The sequence below is a fragment of the Oratosquilla oratoria genome, chromosome 42, assembly GCF_046742065.1.
Source record: "Oratosquilla oratoria isolate Oo_2021 chromosome 42, ASM4674206v1, whole genome shotgun sequence".
NCBI classification, from domain to species: domain Eukaryota; kingdom Metazoa; phylum Arthropoda; class Malacostraca; order Stomatopoda; family Squillidae; genus Oratosquilla; species Oratosquilla oratoria.
This window is the reverse complement of record NC_134818.1, coordinates 21,185,193-21,207,692: the sequence shown is the minus strand read 5'-3', so window position 1 is coordinate 21,207,692 and position 22,500 is coordinate 21,185,193. Positions and strand designations below refer to the sequence as shown.

The 22,500-nt window shown below is 38.2% G+C and overlaps 1 protein-coding gene across 4 annotated transcripts in view; it reads right to left on the bottom strand.

Annotated features, from left to right (window-relative positions):
• Positions 1-22,500, bottom strand: part of LOC143021407 (uncharacterized) — a 639,877-nt gene that overhangs the window by 491,145 nt on the left and 126,232 nt on the right. For 2 of the 4 annotated variants that reach the window (XM_076178846.1, XM_076178845.1), the window contains exon 2: positions 7,066-7,170. The exons of the other annotated variants lie outside the window; for them this stretch is intronic. The gene's annotated coding sequence lies outside the window, so the exon portion shown is untranslated. The remainder of the gene's footprint in view (positions 1-7,065; positions 7,171-22,500) is intronic. 4 annotated transcript variants of the gene reach the window in all.

Below are 22,500 nucleotides of genomic sequence, written 5' to 3'. Positions count from 1 at the left end.
ATTCAATTGCAAAAAAAATCGACCCTTTGTGCAATTGAAGAACTCAATCATTAACATTAATCCTTCATTGCAACTTCATGTCCAATCTCTATCAATCATTGTATTTTAAAAAATAAGTGCTGAGGAAGGTTACCTCAAGTGAAGGTTACCTCAAGTGAAATAGAATAAAGAAAAAAAAAATTCTAGAGGCAGATGGAATGAAACAACATGAAAGTAATAGCAATAGAAGTGTTTATCGTTTCAGAGTCGATTGCACAAACCAATCCAAAAGTTCAATAAAGAGAATTCAGATCAAATAACAGTGGGTTAAACTGTAAATTAGTTCATTTCCATGGATGTAAAAATATTATTTAATTCTCTAGCGTATAATATTTCATTTAGTTTTTCTCTTATAGCTAAATCCAGGCGAATTTATTCACTTATGAAAAAAAATCTGGGATCTCGAGAATTAAATCATGTAGAAACTCGATCAATTCTCTAGTAAATCATCTAACCTTGAAATATTTTGTTCTGGCTATCACCAATTTTTCATTCGCCTTTTAGAAAACTTGTACGATCTCATGGTAATGATATATATATATATATATATATATATATATATATATATATATATATATTTATATATATATATTTTTTATATATATATATATATATATATATATATATGTGTGTGTGTGTGTGTGTGTGTGTGTGTGTGTGTGTGTGTGTGTGTGTGTGTGTGTGTGTGTGTGTGTGTGTGTGTGTGTGTGTGTGTGTGTACGCGCGCGCGTTTGTGTATATACATGCATCTAACATGCAGTAATGTACTCTCCATACCTTCCTCCACTCCCTCCCTCCGATAGCCATAAGACGAGTTTAATGTTCATGTTAATGAACACGGGCTCTCTATCTCAACCACTACCAACACCAGGCATTGCAAGGGTTTGATATACCTGGGATAGTGCGTAGAGGCCACTTCCTTCGGGATTGGCAGATTCCGCGTTCTGGTACAAAAAGATCAATTATCAGTACATGTAAAAAGTGTACCGTTACCAGAAAGTACGAGAAAGCTGGATCCACAGCGTATATCCGATTCTCGTCACAATTACTCTTACAAATGTGACCAAGAATGAACGATTCACAAACTATAAATACTTTTTTTTTAAATCCCTAAAAATGTGGAATAACCAATATTGATAAAAAAATGGATTTCGAACATATACTAGAATACTAGATAGTGCGTCTGTTATCTGATATTTTTTTTTAGATTTTTTCGGAATATTGAGGGTTTTAGATTTTTGAGAAAGTCTCACTAGAACGCACTATCTCTATCCTATGCAATCGTAGGGACTCCCTTGCTCTGAATGAAATCGATAGTCTAATACAATAAGATGAATCGGATGTGTGCACGGGAACTTGCCTGGTAATTTCCATCTATAAGAAGAGGCAGTGCGGCTATGCAATGATGTAAATTCTCTCACAGCAATATTCCTTTCCAAGCACATATTCTTCTACATTTCCCCGCGTTCCATTTTACATTAAAAGTAAATTCATTCCCTGTACATTTTTTTTTAAAACAAAATTATTGTTCGTGAATTTCATATTCGAAATTACTTCGTCGTTACGTTATATTTTTCAACCCTCCAGATTTTATTTCAGCTTAGAAAATAAAAATGTATGATCAAATAAGGATATTTTCTCTGGATCTAAACAGTCACATAACTACTCTCTCCTCATCCTGCTCCATGGCTACATCAAACACTTTAGAATTTTTTAAACGTAGGCAAACAATCTTTTCTACTGTCATTTCTTTGTGGCGTGAGACTGCATGGAAAAAAGACCATCACACTCCAGACCATGTATAAATTAAACACTTCTATCTCACGTTGACTCGTGTCCTTTGGCGACAACTAAAACGAGGTCTATGAAAAATGTTACTAGAAGCTTGGCACTGCGAGTGTAAGCTGGCCTCTGCAGGTAAAAAGAATAGCCAATCGATGATCTGAATAAAATCCACGAGGGTTTTTTTCGTCACTGTGTTGGTAGATTGAGCCACGTGGGACATTTACTTTGGCAAGAGGAAGTTGATTAGCGACACCTAGAACAATAATGTGATTTCATATTTTTCATCTATATCTAACTAATCCAGGATGTTTCATATATCCGAAAAAAGTCGCCTGTTGACAGAGACATATTTGCTCAATCATGTACGACACTTATCATTATCTTATGTATACCTATTTATTTGTGTGTGTGTGTGTGTGTGTGTGTGTGTGTGTGTGTGTGTGTGTGTGTGTGTGTGTGTGTGTGTGTGTGTGTGTGTGTGTGTGTCTGTGTGTGTGTGATTCACCATGGTCTTGGATCACGTGTTGGACTCGTGATCGACAGTTATTTTCCTCCCGGAAGAGAGCTCAGAGCTCGTATATGACTGATCTGTGGGTAATGCTGTGACCTTACACGCGCACACACACACACCCAACTCCCCACCCACGAGAGTTGGAGTAACGACTCGCAACGCAGCAATACTGAAATTACTTCAGCCCTGGGCGGGATTCGAACCTGAAACGCTGTAGCAGCGGATGTGAACACTACCACTGCGCCGTCGAGTCGTATGTGTGTGTGTGTGTGTGTGTGTGTGTGTGTGTGTGTGTGTGTGTGTGTGTGCGTGTGCGTGCGTGTGTGTGTATGTGTGTGTGCATGTGTGTGTGTATGCGTATGAATGTGTATGTATGTGTGTATATATGTATGTGTATGTCAATGTATGTGCGTGTATGTGTGTGCGTGTGTGTGTGTGTAAGGTCCCCTTCAACTAATAAACACCAGATCAGACTCCAGTTCGCCTGGAACAACAGAGAAAAATTATATTGGGCCCAGTGAAGATAAGAGTTAATCCTCAATCAAATAAACCCGTCTGGGATCAGCCAAAAATGGTACACCACACTCAGATCACCCTGGCTTTATATACACTTCCCTTACTAACACAACACGATCGAATTATCCAATAGGATGTCTGCCGAACCCTTGTTAACCCTTTCAGTATAATCATACAGTCTCTAAACGTTGATCAGCTGTAGGAAGACCCATTAGAGGGAAAAGGATTAGAATAACTCTGGAAAGCCTGTTAACCCGGTTACATGCGGTTTGAATGTTGATACTACAAACAAATGGTTTGATCTCAATGGCTTCATTTATCCTCTTCATACATTCTATTCACCTTCGGGGCCGGCCTCAGACTCATTTTCCTTCTCAAATTTCATGAACCAAAAGATCTGTGAGGTAACTAGGTATGACACGTGTGTTGGAATGATAATATTTAGAACCATTATCCTATCCTCAAACTTCTCGCATTTTTAACATTTTAACGTACACACGCCCTGAGAGGTGGTTAAGCATGGTATCTTCTGTCCGAGCTTGAATATTTAAGGCCGTGTGATGTTACTGATGCTACGCACTGATTCTTCGGGATTCGAACCGTATGATTTTGGCGTCCTCTTAACGTAGGAGGTCCTGTAGCCCTGGCTATCGTGGGAATCGAAACTTGATTAACTTTTCTGATGTTGCATACACCTTAAGTCTTGTCTCTGACTTGTATCAAAATACTTTATTCAGTTAGGAATCATCCCCAGGGCTATGTTAAAGACTTAAGTAATATACAACTTTCGATTCTCAACTGTTATTCATTAATAAATATAACTATTTACTAGCTGACTATGTAGAAAACATGCTTTCTTTTACATTTTTCATGCCAGTCATACATATACAATGATTCTTTTTGATTAACTGAGCTCCTCTGTTGCAAAGAACACTACTACTTATTTTTTCTTTTACTTCGTAAATTAGTTTCTTTGTCACGGTAACATACCTCACTGACATCGTTCTGGCCGAAGATTTCATTCACTTGAGGGACGAAAGAAGACAGAAAGAGTACGGTTCGACAGTTCCTTCTTCAGTCATTCTCGTCGTCTCAGCCACATAATATATTCTTTCCTTTTCCGAAATAAATTCACAAGATTCTCTATGTTAGAGACTCTTCTATATCAACAAATATGTGAGTTTTGTTTCATAATTTAAAGCAGGAATGTTACCTACTTTATGAAATATTTTAGTCAATACATATAAAGTCATTAAAAAATTCATATTCCATATTGGAACGCCACCTGTAGACAAAAGAAGCCTTCAATGTTCTTGCTATGGTGATGCCTTTTTCAGTGAAAAAAAAAGTGAATAAATAAAAAACAAAAAAAATGTTAACGGCGCCGTCATGTCGTAAAGGTTAATCTCGTATACGTTTTCAATACACGAAGCGTTCGTTTCATCTCTCAAACGTGTTCAATGTTACAAAGTATTTGATCGTTTCGTAAAGGATTTGATCGCTTTCAACAAGATTTGATCCCTTTCGCGTTACCGATCCGGAAAACACTCGACCTTTAATTGCTTAACGATGTACAAAACGCTTTATCAATTCCTCGCTGTCGACGTATTAGTCACTTCCGCTTGCGTTTTTCTCCATTGCCACCCTAAGATATATGAAAGAATGGAGTTTTTTCTGTCAATATGTGCTCCCCCATCTTTCTCCTTGGGGGCTACCGAATATGTTTGTTTAAAATCCATTGAGAATATGAATATTGTCCAGGGAGGGTGTACAAGAAAGAGGTAGACCCAAGACATATTGAGACCCCTCTTTAAAAAAAAATAAATAAATAAATAAATAAATGAATAAATAGCGGATACAAATCGTCTGATGGTCTTTGGCATCAATATACAACAGTTTTTGGACGAAAGCAAATTCCTTCTTTAGATACATATTCCTACCATTTTTCTGCGTTCAAGACATTGTTTTCTCCTATATAATCTACTACTAAAGTTTTGTTACATATATCGTCTAACATCCGCTGCCAAGAATGAGACATACTTGAATTCAAAACTGAGGACAGAACTGTATTTTCAAGCATCCTAGATACACCTGCTTTATGATGTACAGTCGGCTACTAAATTCCGTTCGCTTCCTCAACTTTACGACCACCGTTGAGGATCATAAATTCTTCAATTTGAGAGAAAAAGGACGCCGATGCACATTTCTACCGATAGATGGCACAGTGTGACTGTTTCCTTTCTCTCTCTCTCTCTCTTTCTCTCTTTCAGAATGATTCGGTGAGTTTCAGTAAAGTGGAACTAAGGCAAGAGAGCGGAACGGAGTTTATTAGCCATTTCTACGTATCGATACTCCAATGATCGGGTAGTTGGAGTGGTAACGATGGAGTGAACGCAGTCATTCCGACGCTGATTCCAAACTTTGCCCTCCAGGGGCCGCCGTATGTAGAATATTTTTATTGTAAATATATATATATATATATATATATATATATATATATATATATATATATATATATATATATATACACTTATTTTTTGTTGATAGTAGTCAATTCTATGCAGTCGTTAAGTAATCCTGAATTAGAACGGGGATCAAATGACTGATTCTGTGTGTGTGTGGGTGCGTGCGTGCATGTGTGTGTGTGTGTGTGTGTGTGTGTGTGTGTGTGTGTGTGTGTGTGTGTGTGTGTGTGTGTGTGTGTGTGTGTGTGTGTGTGTGTGTGTGATTCACCATGGTCTTGGATCACATGTTTGACTCGTGATCGACATCTATTTCCCTGGTGGAAGAGAGCTCAGAGCTCATATATGACCGAACTATGGGTAATGATGTGACCTTACACGCAAACACACCACCAACTCCCCACCCACGAGAATTGGAGTAATGACTCGCAACGCAGCGATACAGAAATTATTTCAGCCCTGGGCAGGATTCGAACCCGGACCACCGTAGTGGTGGCCAGGAATTCTACCAACGGCGGCATCGAGTCGTGCGTGTGTGTGTGTGTGTGTGTGTGTGTGTGTGTGTGTGTGTGTGTGTGTGTGTGTGTGTGTGTGTGTGTGTGTGTGTGTGTGTGTGTGTGTGTGTGTGTGTGATGATCGACTAGTTTTAACTAGAAAAGAAATCTAAGCTGCCACAATAGTGAACGTAGCGAATACGATTTTACACGTTATATAAAAATTATGTTAAACCCATGAGATGTGGCTGTTGCAGACAAATCAGTAGCGTTTGCCTATAGGTAGAGGGGATGTGTCGGGGGTCTACCTGTAAGCTTACTAAGGACGAAACCAGTTTATGATAGACACTGGATTAAGTTTCTTGTCAAATATGTTCACTCACTCACAAACTAACAAATCTATGAGTATCATTATTGTTTCACGAAGCAATGTTACGAGACTTTAACAAACCACGAAGGAATTACATTTAACAAGTGCCGCATTGTATACCCTTCCATTTGGAAGCAACAGATGATTTTATTTCGGGGTCTCGATCCATAGGGTGCTAGTTCAGACTGCGGCCCGGCCTTCAACTTCAAATACGGGTCCAAATCTATCGACGTCTCCCTTTCCGAAATGGACAAACATTGTCGACATATTTATACTTTCTGGTTCAACAAGACGAGTTTTAAGCAAACCTCTTTCAAATTCTTCGTATTTCAAATTAAAGAATTAATAATAAAAAAAAAAATCACTTTTCAATCACAAATTTGCTTGGCAATTTCTTTTATTTCGGATTGCGCAAAAAAGTAGTTTAATTTAAGCCATGAATCAAATGCCAATATACTCTGCTAACTTTTTGTATTGAGATGACTCCGTCTAATTAGACCTTTCAGTTGAATAAAATTGCCCAGCCTTAGCCTGAACATTCATATGATGAATACAATGGTCTAATGTAAGCCACAACTATATATATATATATAATGTATATATATATATATATATATATATATACACATATTACCAATACGAGTATTAAGTCTTCAGATTATCCTTTAACTTATAATCAGACAGATAACCCCGATAATCAACCAGCAAACTACTGAATCCTACAACCCATTACTTAGATCGAGAAGTTCATTATCATAGGTACTATTTAAACATGGATTAATCAAGTCATTTGGAGTTATCCATGAATATATATTCAAGTCAATACGGTTATGAATAGTTGAAGATCATAAGGAGTCATGAACAGCTCAACAGCACGAGAACTCTCACCTTCTTCCGGCACTTTTTATACATGAACATTCTCTTCTCTATCCTTTGCGGAGTGGTGGTTTACGGGCCTTTTATGTCCTTTTAATCCCTTAACTGTTCACTGTTCTGCAAAGAAAAGAGATAAACCTTCTTTCGCAGATTTAGTGACTAGCGGCCATTTTCTATATTGTGTCTGTGCTAATGCTATATTGTGTCGGTCTATTAGCTTGTTTCGTAAATACAAAGACCCGAATTCGATCCCTAATGTTTGTTCGAATACAAAGGGACACGTCAGTGGGAAATGATCTGGGCCATAAGTGTTTCTAGTGATGCCAAAAGAAAAAAGAATATGATGATGGTAATAGTAAAAGTAATAATGATATTAGTAATGATGATAATAATGATGATGATGATGATACTACAGGTATTAACAAAGATAATAGTGATGGAAAAACCATACTAATGATAATGATAATAACAATAACGACAATAACAATAACAATGATAACAGAAGTTATCATGATAAAGGTAGTAAAACAAAACAAATACATCCATAAATGATTTAAACAAACATAAATACACAAACGTATAACTGACCACAGTTCAGTATTTCAAGATGCGATTAAAGCGTGCTCGTGTCTATTCCCAGTATCTGACAGACACAACGTAAAGAGACATATTGCGCTCCAATTCACATGTATGCAGAGTCCGTTTGCGTCAATCTGACAGCTCTACCCCTTTAGTAAAACCCTGATCAATTGAAATCACCGTGCCTACATAATATTTTTTTTCAAGAAGTGTAAGGAATTAAACTTTACTCATAACACGAACATGTGTTACGTTCAAGTGTCACAGTACTGTGGGGAGTACAGAGTGACGTCTCCTCATATCTGTCATTAGTTGGTGACATGCCTGTCACATGTTGGTAACATGCCTGTCACATGTTGGTAACAAGTATGTCACATGTTGGTAACATGTATGTCACATGTTGGTAACATGTATGTCACATGTTGGTAACATGTATGTCACATGTTGGTAACATGTATGTCACATGTTGGTAACATGAATGTCACATGTTGGTAACATGTATGTCACATGTTGGTAACATATATGTCACATGTTGGTAACATGTTTGTATTTTCTCCTCTTGACAGTTTCCTTCTACGAGTGTTTCTTCACACTTAGAAAGTTATCATCGGTTAGTTGAAGACATTCTAACGATACAAATCGAGATATTAAGAAAATAGAAGAAGAATCTCTACCTGTTTTAATACGGTAAAACACTCCCTTCTGCCCCTTTCCTCACTCCTGTAATTTAAATAGTCTGTCGTAAACCAGAATAAAATCTCTAAAGGACATCACTATATTGAAAGGGTTTCATAGAGTGATTAACGAATGGAATAGACTTAGTAACCATATAGTGAGCAGTGGAATTATCAGTTGCTTTAAGTGAAGGTTAAACAACTATGGATTGGGATGATAAGTGGTAATGGACACGGAACTGTAGTCTCTTTCATTCTTAGGTTTTTATATTCTCATACTATCTGTAGTGACTTGATACAATATCACCCCCATCCCTTCTGACGATCGGTTTTATATTCCTCGTTTTACAATAATACTAAAACAAGTAACTCCTCTCCACAGTTATCAAGAACGTGCTTGTAAACTGATTCACTATCTAGTTCTATACGTTCACAGACGCATTGCCTAGTCATCACTACAACATTTCAACACATCTCGTTGAAATATGTTCCGGGATTCTGTTCAACCAATTCCACACAGTGAAATTAAGAAGCCTACGCCAGGAGGCCCGTAGCTGCTCCTTTGCCCTTTGTGCTTGGACTGTGTGGGGCAGGTAACAGTTCCTGGTGGGAATCGGAGAGAAGTGCGGGATTCGAACCTTCAACTCGGCAAGACCAGCACACTTTCGTATACGCCGCCAGAGCACTCTAGTGGCGTGGTTTTAAGATATTATATTCTGGCTGATGCTCAATGATTATATTCAGTCAAAATTCTTGGTATATATTTCATTGTGCAAAAGTACACACAAAGGTACATAGGATAAAGCCTCTTAGTGGCATACTTTACAGATACATTTTGTTCCTGTTAACGATAAGTGAATGATCCAACTGAGGAAGTAGACGAGTTCAACATACCTTTTTCAATTTTCCAGTTTTTCTTTATCCTTTTCATCTTTTTCTATTTCTTTCTACCCACTCCCTCTCCGCAAATATCCTGACGTCCTTCAAGCTATACCAAGAATAAAAGTTAGAAAAATAGATGAAGAAATGAGCACAAAAATGAGCTTCAACTAGATCGCTTTGAAAAATGATTTCACGAATTAATCGGCAAGCTTACTTTGCTTTCAGATTGATTTTTCTTTCCTCCGATATTCATTTGTTCTCTCCACTTTCCAACACTCACACCGGTAGTCGCTTAGCGGCCGACGTCACCTTTGTCCTATCTATCAAGACACGAGAGTTGCCGTTGTCACAAGGCAAGCACGTGTCCCATGGTAACGGTTATTTTTAAATATTGCAGCAGAGTTGCTTTGTTTAAATTACATTCGACGGTTATTTTTCAAATTTGCAGCCAACGGTTATTTTTCAAAATTGCATTCAACGGTTATTTTTCAAAATTGCAGCCGGTTATTTTTCAGTTTTGGAGCCGTCGGTTATTTTTCTAAGTTTTAGACAACAGTTATTTTTCAAATTTATAACCACTTCTTGCTCTGCGGTGTAGCTAGGCATGAATATATATATATATATATATATATATATATATATATATATATATATATATATATTTTATCTATTAACGCCCTTCATGCCATCACGTGCTGACACTTTAGCGGGTTCGAACGAACATCCATCTACCCTCTCACTTCCAGAAGCCGGCGCCCTCGTCCTCGCGGCCTGCATGACAACATACAAACGTTTTGTAAATTGTCAATTGTCGCCGTTATTTCGTGTGCCGAATGGAGCGTTTATTTCCATTCCCACATCGCATGTCCGGGTTCATTTCGACCGACCAACTGTGTTTGCTACTTTCCCTGGGTAATCTAACACGCTGGGCCAAGGTGACGTCTCCGGCTATAACTAAGTTCTCCTTAGTCTTCGTGTGGAGTTAAAAGCCAGACGTTTACCTCTTTCATTTTAGGATTTTAATTTAGATGAATAAAACTATCCGACGTCGGACCAAAGAACTGAATGAATAATAGATAAAAAATATAGATAATAATAATAAATACATAACTAAATAAATGAATAATAGAATACATAAAACCTTGCTCAGGGTTCTACGGTTTGGTGTTAGTCGAGGCCAAAGAGTTTATGAGAAATCTGTAAAGTCAGAAAGTTCACCAACACGGCATCAACTCTTGCTCGTAACCGTCACCGATTCATAGAAAATTTTCGACATTTGCCAGAATAAGATACATAATCGATGTTGTTGGATAGAATTAATCAATACCCCCCGATTCCCACCAAAACACAAACTTACGAGACTATCACAGTTATGAAGAATTTAAGAATAACGAGTTTACTGTTAACCTGGTTTCTCTCGAGACCTCCAACTTCCCCACAGAAGGCACCGCGTACAACCCACATAATGTATACTTAACTACGTATATAAACTAAGCTTAACCTCTCCTTCTTCTCCTCGTCAAACTTGACTGTTGTTCCAGGCTCCCATTCCGTCTCTGCGCCCTCAACTGGTCTGAAGAATTTAACCAACTATTTCTAACGGTTTTTTGAACGGGTGTGGGATGGTTGTAGGAAAGAGACCTTTTGGTGTATGTATAGATATGAGGCGTCCAGAAACAGAGGAGCATCCCCGCCACGTATACTGGTTTCGAGTTAAGCATGGATATATATTATATATATATTATATATACATATATATATATATATATATACACAAACACACACGCATTATATATATATATATATATATATATATATATATATATATATATATATATATATATATATATATATATGGGGCTTACGCCTTTGACGATCCGTGTTTTACTCGAAACCAGAAAAAGTGGCGGGAATGGCCCTCTGTTTCTGGAGGCTTCATATATGTATTCATTTCCGCAATGGAGGTGAAGAGCTTGTTTCGGAATACTTTTTCAATACAACTCGTGTTATCCTATGAAAAGGAAAAACAACAGTAGGGTGATGCGTGCAAACACAAGTTTATTATTCATGCAGCGACTATTCTACTTTTCAGATTAAGGATGGTCTGAGTCGGGTCAAAATAGGATCTCGATCGACTGTGACCCCGTTTAAGCCGAGGTCCGGGCTTCAGATACGCAACGAAAATGTCTGCAATGTGCCACAAGATGCATATAGCTACCCAGGGCCTCTCACATGGTCAATATTTATTAAGAATTATATTCCCAGCGTTTCTAGAACTGATAATCACGCGATCTTCCATATTTAAAAAAGAAAACAATTCTAGAATACTTGGTAGCAACATGACACAATTAACAACTATCCTAACATTCTCAATAAATATCTATTGTGTACTATTATAGCTGGGGATAGTTCTTGTTGAATAAAATCATCTGTTACTACCAAACAAATAACCAAAACATAAAAAAATTGGAGAATTCATAATAGTTAAAAGGCATCTATGTACTTTTTTTGCAGCTGAATTTAATCACCAAAAGGTATGAGGCTGAGAATCTATATATATCAATTCAATATACTAAGGGAGTCATTTAAAGCCCATTTCGTTGTACGAATCGCAAGTTCTACGCTTCATTTCACATACAGATGAACCAAGCCTCCCTTGCTTGTAAACCTGACATACAAAGAACCTTTGTCGACTTGTCACCCTCGTCCCGATCAAAGGCTTCCTGTATATCGTAATATTTGTGCGATTTTCCATTCACGCTGAGTTGCATATCACCACCACTTTGGGTATTCACTGTTTCAGCCCAATGTATAAGCCTTTGGACAGCCGGACTTTCGCCGCCCAGTTCATTAAAATCATATGACGAAAGGTAGAGTAGATTAGCACTACGAGACTCCGCTACCCTATAGGTCAACCGTCCGTTCGAGAATGAGAGGACGGGGAGGAGGGAAGAGGAAGGGGAGAGGAAGGTGGAGAGGAGGAGGAGGAGGAGGAGGAGGGAGGAGGAGGAGGGGGAGGAGGAGGGGAGGAGGAGGAGGGGGAGGAGGAGGGGAGGAGGAGGAGGGTGGAGGAGGAGGGGGAAGAGGAGGAGGAGGAGGGAAAAGGAGGGGGAGTAGGAGTAGGAGGAGGAGGTTGAACAGGAGGAGGAGGAAGGGGAAGGAGAGAAGGAAGAAGAATAGAAGGAGGGTGGAGGGGAGAAGGAGGGGGAGGAGGAGGAGGAGGAGGAGGAGGACGAGGGGGAAGAAGAGGAGAGGAAGAGGAGAAGGAGAAAGAGGAGGAGTTGAAAGAGAAGAGAAGGAGGAGGAGGAGGAGGAGGAGGAGGAGGAGGAGGAGGAGGAGGAGGAGGAGGAGGAGGAGAGAGGGGGCATCAACGTAATGCAGTAAAAATAAACAAATATATAATATAAAATGGTTAGTTTCCTCCGTCCACCCTTCATCCCATTAATGACCTTCTGGCGCGAGGCGTGGGGATGAAGCAAGAACTGATACGGGTCACCTCTACACACGTTCACCGTGCTCTATGATTTAAATATCTATCCTACCTGGGGCCAGGCGATTTTATTCAACAGAGGTGAAGCCCCTCCACTCTCGATAAATTCCTTTCATGCCTTTTCCTTCAGTGTTTATTCGATCCCCCGTCGGACGTTTACATTCAACTAAAGGAAATCCTTTGTCTGTGCAGAACAAAATTTAACCTCTTTAGTACGAGGTCCAGACTTCAGTTAAATATAGTCGCCAAAACAAAAAATGTAAAGTGTGACGTCGAAGTTTGGTCAGCAGGTTAAGATAACCGTGCATGCTAGACGTAGTTCTAAGTGTCTCTTCTTAATCTATCTACAAGATAATCTTCAAGTTTTCATCCTTACCCTCTCCCGTTCAACCTAAAAGCGTCCTTTAGAGATTAAATCTAACTATTGCCAGTTAGTTCTCACCAAGTAAACAAAAAAAACCACACGACATTAACCAGAATAGGAAAATACAAACCTCCTAGCTGTGTTCATAGAGTCAATTCGCCGCTCCCAATCCACCCCATTACGCCTGTATTGCCCCTCATTCCCGGACACTTTCTTCCAGACCTGTCTCTCCGCGCGCCTCCCTCGCCGTTTGCCCAGCCATCCACCTGTGCCCCTTTTCATTGATAAAGCTCTTCACCTGTGTGTGCCAGCCCCATTCTGGCCGTGTTTAGAAACGCACTCGTGAAATTAGTTCGAATCGTTATTGGCTGAGCACATATTGAAACGTTAACTTCCATTGCCGCTTTACATTCAAGGAACGTTTTGCATCGAGTGCTTCGAATGGTTCGAATCGCGAGCCATTCGAATGGAGAGTGTTTCGAATAGCAAAGATGGCCGCAGGAGAAAGATCCTATTATATGGCTCTATGGGATCAAACACCTTAAGGCAAATGGTCATGTGCAGTGCGATTGTTTTGAGCTCAAAAGTGGAATAATTTATAGCTTTTGTTCTCACTTCCGTCGATTTTTTGTGTGTGCACGTGCGCGCGCACGCGCGTGTGTGTGTATGTGCGTTTCCCTGTGTGTGTTTGCGCGTGTGTGTGTAATTGCGTGTGTGTTTGTGTGTGCGATTCACCATGGTCTTGGATTACATGTTGGACTCGTGATCGACAGCTATTTCCCTCCCGAAAGAGAATTCAGACCTCATACATGACCGATCTATGGTTAATGCTGTGACCTTACATGCACACACAACTTTAACTCCTCGCCCACGAGGTGGAGTAACGACTCGCAGCACAGCAATACTGAAGTTATTTCAGTCCTTGGCGGGACTCGAATCCGGGCCGCCGTAATAGCGGCCACGAACGTTACCACTGCGCCGTTGTGTGTGTGTGTGTGTGTGTGTGTGTGTGTGTGTGTGTGTGTGTGTGTGTGTGTGTGTGTGTGTGTGTGTGTGCGTGCGCAGAGAGGCTCTTGAAATTAAGTTCATAATATTGTAATTTATTTATTTAGTCCAGGTTTTGCATAGTTATAAAATATTTAACAGAGCCGAAATAAGAGGTGAAACCGTGCATTTTTTAAACCGTGTGACACATTCCACAGTCTTTCTCCTGTTACGGAAATATTCTCACACAGGAGATCGGTTACTTAATGTATTCATACTAGATCGATTATCAAATCACGCTTTGAACTTATCATAACTTTCATAGTTGCAATTAAAAATATATATTCATTTTACAGGCAAACAATAGACTGAAATTGAAAAACGCGTTTTGAAATTGCAATGTTAAGTCCTCTGCAGAGAGAATGGAAAGTAGCTAAGAACAGTTGTTCTGATAATAGCCTGAGGAGAATATATTGCTTTTCATCACTCTATTGAACAATGTTATATATATATATATATATATATACATATATATATATATATACATATATACACATATATACACATATATATACACATATATACATATATATACATTATATATATATACACATATATACATATATATACATTATATATATATACACATATATACATATATATACACATATATACATATATATACATTATATATATATACACATATATACATATATATATACATATGTATATGTATATAGAAATATACATATATGTAACTGAAGGCGGAGGAATTATACGAGGAATAATGGAAGAATTTTACTGCCTTAAAGCTTCGACTCTTAGGGTCTTGATCACAAAGCTTTGTGATCAAGAGCCTGAGGCAGTAAAATTTTTCCTTTATTCCTCGTATACTTCCTCCGCCTTCAGTTACATTTGTCATAGTTTAAATCAATATATATATATATATATATATATATATATATATATATATTTCAAAATCTAAAATTCTATTCCCATTGTGAGATGCTTTCATCACAAGGATCTACTGTTATGTGAATGAAGCTCTGAAGCGAGAATATAGATTGCTTTTCATCGCCCTCTCGTGTATATATATATATATAAATATATATATATAATAATGTATATATATATATATATATATTTTTTTTTTACCACATTAACTGTTTACTTTTAATTCCATGTCATCACGAACGAGACTGACAATGCGCTCGTCGGAGACATATACGGAAACTGATACGAAGCGAAGCCAAGGGCTCGAACCTCATCTCAGACGTATCAAAGTAACAGTGACTAACCACTGCGCCATCAAGAGAGATAAAAGTTGAGTACAAATATAAGAAATTGTACTCAACTTATATCTCTCTTGATGGCGCAGTGGTTAGTCACTGTTACTTTGATACGTCTGAGCTGAGGTTCGAGCCCTTGGCTTCGCTTCGCATCAGTTTTAGTATATGTCTCCGACGTGCGCATTGTCAGTCTCGTTCGTGATGACATGGAATTAAAAGTAAAAAGATAATGTGGTTGAAAAAAGATTAAGATCTGCACTGGGGACCATTCAGTGTGTGTGAATATATATATATATATATATATATATAATTTACAAAATTCAAAATTATATTACCATCGGAGACGCTTTTTTCTTCTCAGGGGTCTACAGTCATCTGAATGAAGTTCTGCAGCTTGAACTAAAACTTATCAGAAATATTTCTGGGTAAAAGGGAATGTCTGAGAGAACCCTCAAAGTTGAAAAAATTAAATTGGCATTAACTAAAACAAGGTTATATTTTTCATCGAACCAAAACTATTCATCTAGAAACTTAGACACTCTTAACCGCTTAGGCTGAATGGCATCACCTGGCGTTGTCTGTAACCAAATCTATCAAGGCTTTCATCGATTTAATTGAGGTATTAACCTATTCAGTTCAAAATATCTTTAAATTAATTAAATCACTTGGCATTGGGGAAAAATCGGAGTGAAGGGACTAATTGATAGCTTTAAAACTTTTCAGCCCTCAACTGGTGAAACACGCCAGGCGATAGCTTGAAAAAATATAAGAAGGACGTCTTCAGGGCCAAGACTTAGACAGTATTCATATATATTTTTTCAGTACTTGTATTATAATTTATCCATCTGTTTGTTTGTGCCGGATGTGGCCGTGGATACTTGTTGCTTTGTTTTGACTAGTGGCAGGCTATTCTATTCATCTATGAGGTACTTCTTCGGTTAGGAGTCCTGGTGTGTTGGCGTCTACGTCGTCGGACCGCCCTCTAATCTCAGGAAATGTTGGGGGCCAAACTGTCACAAGAAATTTTTGCCAACCTGGAGGGTGGCACGTATAGACGGGGCTGCTTGGTCATACAGCCTAGGGAATGGCATAAATATCAACATTATCATCATCATCACAATCATCATCATAATTATCATCACCATCATCATCGGTTAGTGAGAATTCAACCTCTCTTCATTAGTCCCAAGACTCTAAAGTACACGAGACACTTTTTTTTCTCTATTTCATCTATTCTTATATTTTATTCATTCATATATCTATTCAGCTATTACTTAATTTATCTATTTTTCATTTCCCCATTTATCTATTTATTTATTTACTTATTGCGCAACACCAGTTTTTCAGCAAAGTAGCGACCCTTTCACTAAAAAATAAAAAAATGAATAAATAGAAAATCAAACAAATAAAAAGACAAATAAATAAATAAACAAATGGACAATCAAACAAATAAATAAAACTCTGAAACAACGCATTAACAATACGTGGTAGAGCTGGTCTGCCTCTCGTGAGTCATTTATCCCCAAAACGGAGGCGAAGGCCGAGGCGGAAGCGAGGTCCGCTTGCCATCTCTCCTTCTCTTCCTCCTCCTCCTCTTCCTCTTCCTCCTCCTCCTCCTCTTCCTCCCGGCAACCCGTTAAGCTCACCACTTGTCTCGATCCAATTAAACCGTTGATTGCACTCGATTGTTGCAAATCATTTCTCGTCTTATGCAAACTCCAACATTCCAGACCCATTTTTTCCTCTCCAACTTTGCTTTCATTTATTCCCCCGTTACGCTTGCTCCAACGCGCCGCGGCTTCTTAGATCCGCGGTGGCGGGAGCATTTAGCGGAACAGTGACTTCCTTAAACATGTTGTTCAGATGAGTAGGCGATAGCTTCAGCATCGTCTCACTTGGTGTAAACTATCCGATTCTTTCCGTTCTGTTATTTTATTGTTCCTCAATGTTCCCCACTGTGTTCCGAACTCGCCTCTTTTCTAACTGAACTTGAGTTGGCCTCTAAGATCGTGATACCCACTCACCCTGGCTGTACGCACATTTGGGTGAAAGAGGACTCTTTAGACCTTAGATAGACTCTTTATACAAGTTCACCTTTTTCAGTTTGTCTGCCATCTTGTGGCTGTGTTGGAGAGAACAATATTTCTCCTACCCACGCTCTAAGGCTGAATGGACGATGGCCTGGCCTCGTTCCTTCAAATGTAAAGAGGAACAATGGGGCTTATTTTTTCGTTCATTCATTCCCACACTCACTTGCATCAATGCCTCTCCTTAAAATTGTGGCGCACATTGTCCCTCTGACGGTTTTTGTTTGTCTGAGGAGATGACAATGTACACATCATTCCCTTTCCTATGGAATATTTATCTTTTCCAACAAGTTTGTACGTCCCCATATCTCATTTTAGTTATTTAACAAGTGGGCCATATTTCATACATTTCCTTCTGGATAACGTTCAGTGATTTTATTCAATTGTGGGACAATCCTGCACTGAAGAGACTGAATTTGTAAACCCTTTCTACCTTGATCAAATTCTACCTAGATTTTCATCAAAATGACTGGATTTCTCTAGAAAATCTATCTGTAAATTTTACAAATATAGCCATTGAAGTTAGTCAAATTCTACTTTCGAATGATAAAAGCCTTTCTCCAAGGTTGGTAAAAGGTTTTAGAAATATGGCTTTGAAGCCATCTCGTCTTGAAGTAGACCCTATCCACAGTAGAACTTCATGGACGTCACAACTGAGCAAAATATTGTTTCATGGGATACAATACCACATAACCAAAGTTTTATGAATTTCATTACGTTTCTACTGTCCACATTATAAGAAGAACGTGTAGGACTATTCTATGTGTACTTGTATATCCCCATATGACATGAAAGATCACAGACTCTATAAATGGAATATATATATATATATATATATATATATATATATATATATATATATATATTGATACATGTCTGTATACATATGTTTAAGAATGGTTCCCGTTGATAACGAGCAATTTTGTGAAATAGTTTTTCATAGGAAAGATTCTAAAGAACTACTCAAAGATGATGTACATATAATTCAACATTTACACTACAGAAACTGGTCTCCCCTTCAGTTACACGATTTCACTCAGATACAGTTCAGACTCCGAACTGATGAAGATCTCGATTAATCGAGGCTCAAGTTCGTTCCAGAGAAACAGTCCTGTCTGTACCTGTAACTGAATTCTAGAATTTCTGATTTCAAAGACGCTCCAATACTAACCCTTCCACGAGAACGCAACGTGTAGCAAATAATGAACTAGTTAAGGCCAGATGATACTATTGTTTTGGTTAATATCAAAATATCTTATTCAGCTCTTGACAAAGAGTAAGTCACAATAATCTGTTCATATTCCTTGCATTCGAGGCAGGGCACTTCTTCAGAAGGTATAACAAGCAACTGATGTGGCCGAAGGCGTCTCCATTGTATCTAATTACCCTTAGGTTCAATCTGTCTTTAACAATGCTCAACACCTGTCTGAACCATATCACGGCAACATTCATCAATGCATCTGTTCCATATCTAGACTACCCAAGGAACGAGAAATGTATACATTTTCAGTTCGTCATTCTATTTACTCATTCTAACGATATATTTCTATGCCGATTCTATCTTCTTCATGTTAAGAAAATCTATTTCATATAATAGCTTCTAACCACAGGCATAGCTCGGATTGACAAACTGATTACAATGCAATCCTACATCAAGCTGATTAAGTTCTAAATCAATCACTTCCCTTTCAAGCAATTCTCCTAATTGCCACCGAGTTTACTTTTCAGTCCATTAGCATCATATCTTAAATTACTCATCGTTATCAATCTATATACAAATGTTTGCAGTCTTTCCTTTCTTTTCGTGACAAGTGCAACGGGTCTCTGCATCCAGGATTGTCGAACTCCAAGAAGACTGGACACTATAACAGGTCGAGTGGAAAGTAAATGAATAAATGAATTAACAAACGAATAACTAAACAACTGAAATGTGTAAACAAATAAAGTTAAATGATACAAAATAAAATTAAATAAAATGATTAGTGACTAAAATTAATTAGATGTCTTCGGCCTCTGTCCAACTCCAACATTATCGCTAGGATGAACTTCTTCACGAATCCTCTACCAATTTATACAAGAACACTTCATTCAAATAATAGCTTGATGTCATATCAAAGAGGAATTAATCTTAATCAAATCCATCACTATGATGTTGCCTCTATTAGATTTTACTTTGTCTAGCACCAAGACATTCTATCAAGAATCGAGAACTACTTTGTATCTAGATGTGTCGGACGTACTACCTTCTCTATATCTAATCTCTTCGCTCTTTTCATTTAAGGAAACAGGTCCTACCCAGTAGAGATGTGCATATAAGTAGTTACACCTGACCTTTGAAACCCTTTGAACGGATTTACTTGGATAAACACTTAACGCACTTTTGATCCGACTTCCTTAAGTATAGAAGTGTCTCCAATCGTACTGTTTTGTCATCGTAACTTTTAACCCGATGGTCTCCTCTTCGTGGATTTGTTTTTCTGAACAACGCCAGTTGGTTTTATTCATCTTGGTTTTAGACTTTAGGCTAAGAGCTCGAAATAGCTGGATTGCACCTTTAACCTTAGTGGTATTCGCTTAAGCATACTCAATCTAGTCTCACACACACACACACACACACACACACACAAACACACACACACACACACACACACACACACACACACACACACACACACACACACACACACACACACACACATACATATGCACATGCACGCACACATACACTTACACACACACACACACACACACACACACACACACACACACACACACACACGCACACACACATATACACGCTTAGACAGAGACAGACAGACAGATAAACGCACACACACACACACACACATGCGCGCGCGCACATGCACACACACATATACACTCACACAGCTATTCAGTATCTCCTCCTTCCTATCCTCAACTCCCGAAACTAATTACGGTACCAGTATACATATACTTACAAGTGTCTCTTACAAAAGTGCATTCCTGGGTCCCGGACAGTAAACGGAGAGATTTGAAAAGCCTTAGCATAAGCCCGTAGGAAAGAATAGACATACACTTAGATTCTAAGAATCCCTGTCCTTCTAGAGTGCTTGCTGTACATTTCTATACAGTCGTTCTTCTATTAGACTTATTATACACTCTAGTATAAAACTGTTTGTATGTTTGTTTATTTAGCTAGAATTGCTGGATTACGAAAGCTTAGGTCGTAGACTACTTGAACTATAAAAACTTAAATTTACTTTTCTCTACATTTACTGGAAATTAATCACTCCAGACATTTAACTTCTGGGAATTTGTATATTAGCGTTCACAATACTTCAGATAATCGTGCACAGCACCCTAAAAGTCATTCAAAAAAGGCTAACTTGGTTTGGAGTTTTGATATTTACAAAATCTTCAGACATGCGTGAATATATCCACAGGCTAATGCTGACATCAACTCGTAGTATAATGTGGCAAAGTGTACATATCAGTTTGTAACAAATCTGGTTTTATTATGTTGGTATTGGTTAATTCCCCATTTATCTAAGAAACTTTCGTGGTATCTCTATGGACCAGAGTCACGCAGCATTTCTTATGGTTGGAGAATAATCTCTCTCTCTCTCAAAAAAAATAAAAATAAAAATAAAAAATAATAATAATAATAATAATAATAATACTTAGGTGCGTATTGTCCCAAATGATGGAAGCGCTGATTATTGCTAACGAAATATTGAATTCCCATATATTCTAGTTTCAGGCCAAGCTATTTTGTTTAGTTTACTGCAAACTCCTGTTAAATCTGGGTGGCAAACGTTTTAGATAAAACTACCAAACAATGGATGAGTTTACGAAGCTGGTGGATGGTTCTTGAAGAGGTGTAAAATTTTACAAAGCGATTTCAGCCTCTTCATTATAGTGGTATAACACCAATTGGTTTTATTCAGGTACATATTGTCCCCGAAATAGACGAGTTAAACAATTTGGGAAAGACGCCATGTTGAATTTTTACGAATATTCTACAGTGGTTGATAGTTACGCAACTTTTTTTAATCAGATGAGGTAATCTCCTGAACATTCAACAAGTTAAAAGGGGCAATTTTTGGTACGCTTCCGGGTCCAATACATCACAAATAGCGTCTCCTTTGACACAATCCTCCTCCTTCTCCTCAAAGAAAACAAGAGTCGATTGCGTAACTTATCAAACTCTGTTCCATTCCATCAGCATTTAATGTTACTAAATAGGATGAACGGACCAACGCAAGGTCGTAATGAGTTTGCATTAAGGCTATTACAGACTCTCCGTTGCGAAAGAAAAACGCACTTGAGGGTAAATGCAAATATAAATCGGCTTTCATTTACATTAAGCCGTTGACTGGCTGGCTAACTGACTGACTGAATGGCTCACTCACTCGCTCATGAACACACACTCACGAACTAACACCCACTCACATTCACGATCACGCACGCACACACTCACACTCACGCATACACACACACACACACATATAGTGGGATAATCAAGTACCCGAATTGTTGGATGAATTTTGATTTTGACTAGAATGTTACGTATATATACCCTTGAGTTCATGAGACTTGGAGATGTTAAGGATATGACTGCCATTTACGAGACTGGACGAAGAAATAAAACAATATATTCACAATCAACCATATCGACTTATCAATTTATTACTTTTTTGTAAATGAAACAGACTAACTAAAGTCTTGTTTTACCACTAGGAGACTATATAATTCTTAATGACACACTGCCCTAAGACAGGCTTCATGGTTTCAAAAATGAAAAATAGGCATTCAGAGTGAGGTGGAATTGGCTCCATTTGTTTCTAATGTTTTTCTTCGTTTTAATTCATTTACGACCTTTGGTGTTCTGGCCGGTGGTGGTAGAGATGCGAAGGTAAACTGGTCTCGGTCTCCATGCTTTACAACCACAACATTCACAATCACAAGAATCCACAAATCCAACAACAAGACCTAAACTAATACAGTCACAATTATCATAGCCACAACTACTATAGTTGCAACTACCACAGCAACAATTACTACCATAACTACTATCAGCACAACCGCAAATACAACCACAGTCATAAGAACAGC